Source organism: Pterocles gutturalis, unplaced genomic scaffold (genome assembly GCF_000699245.1).
Source record: "Pterocles gutturalis isolate BGI_N339 unplaced genomic scaffold, ASM69924v1 scaffold2520, whole genome shotgun sequence".
Lineage (NCBI taxonomy): Eukaryota > Metazoa > Chordata > Aves > Pterocliformes > Pteroclidae > Pterocles > Pterocles gutturalis.
The window spans coordinates 6,138-8,015 of NW_010140395.1; positions in this window are offsets into that span (position 1 = coordinate 6,138).

The window sequence follows — 1,878 nt, forward strand, 5'->3', positions numbered from 1 at the left end:
AAACAGGGTGTTTTGGGGAAGTGGCAGCTGGGGAAGTGCTCTGAAGAATATAGATACTGCAGAGCGCTACCACCAGTGTTTGTTTTTTTCATTTAAAGCACAAGTACTGCCTTTTCCTCTGCATGAGGAATGCTGTTTGCCTTTTACAAGTGTAGAGTATGCAGCCTGTGGGGAAAGGCTGGCTTGCCTGGGCTCTGTCAGGTATTTCTCCAGTGCAGACTTCGTTTGAACAACATTCAGACTCTGCCATACATATGAATGATGGAGAATAAATCATTTGAACAGACCTGTTGTGCTCTCACCATTAGGCCCAAAGAAGCTAAGTGCCAGCCAGGAATTTTCCTTGTGGCTGAGTTTTTGCTGGCTGGTTTCCCATCTCTCTTCCCATCAGACAGTTGGAAGCTCTCATACCCTGAGCACAGCAGCAAAGCAGGGAGCTTCCTCTCCAACCTGGTGTGCAGCTTCTGCTTGTAAAATAACTGCCAGTGCACACCTCGGAGCAGGGTCAGTCAAGGGATCCTGGGGTTGAATATGTCAGAACTGCAAAGCGGGTCCTCTGGGTGTTGGTTTTAATACAAGACACTTGGAAGTTGATAAGAAAGTCTTCTATTGCACCTCTGGGCTTTAAATCAAACCAGCCAGCAGGGTGGTTTGTGCGACAGCCTGACCTCACCTTAGGCAATGTTACAGTGGGTTTTCTGTGCCCCAAGATCTCATTATGAGCTAATGTCAAGCAGCAGTTACCAACTTGCCATTGGCCTGAAGGTTCCCTGCCCTGTGTGCAGGTTTTTTCAGGATGTCCTGCCTCACTGAAACTGTTCCCTATCCTGAAGATATCCTCTATACTCTTGTCCTGCACCAGATTGGACATAGCCAGTTAGTGTGCAGTCATCCAGGACTTTTTGCATTGACAAAAACAATGAACTGAAATGCCCTTGTGTTCTAGTTTTTCACCTGTGACTACTGGCCAAACATCACACAGTCGCTTGCTGACCATCCACCTTCCCCTCTCCTGGGAATGGGGAAGACAATTAAAGGGGTAAAGGAAAAATAGACCTGTGGGTTGAGATAAGAAGCACTTAATAACTAAACTACAATAATATTGGAAATAATAATGATAATAATTATTATGATGATAATAATAGTGATATAAACAAATATAAAAATGAGTGATACACAGTGATACTGCTTACCACCTGATGACCAAGGTGCAACCCATTCCCGGCTAATGATCCCAGAGCAGGGAGGGTCCCGAAACCGTACTCGTGGAACAGAGATAAGATCCAGAGTGTCCAAAACTGAGAGCTGACTGAGGGAGGGAGACGACCCTGGGAGAGGGGCGACCCAGAGGGAGACAACCCAGAGCGAGCTGACGCAGAAAGTGAACTGACCCAGAAAGCGAGAGTACTTCCAGAAAGAGCCTCATCTATATGCTGGGCATGAGGTGCATGATATGGAATAGACCATTGGCTGATTTGGGTCTCAGTCCTAAACTTAAGATTGAATCCTAGGCTCGTAACTGGGGCTGTGCTCCCTCCCAGGTTCTCCTGCACCTGCAGACACTGGCACAGCAGAGAAGCTGGAAAGTCCTTGACTGTCCTGGCAGCAGCGATAAACATCAGTATGCAATCAGCTTCTTCTCAGCACAAATCCACACTCAGCCTCACACTACTTACTGTGAAGAAAGTTAACTCTGTCTCAGCTGAAACCAGGACAACTTGTGCCACCTCTCAACTGAAGTATCAGCTCCTTGGGCAAGATATTGCTCCAGGTAGACCCTTTGCTGTGTAGCACAGCAAGGGTGCTGGGCTTTTCTGGCCTCCAGACACAAGGGCAAGCCAAACAGGTCCTCCACAGAAGGGGCGTGCAGACCCCAAA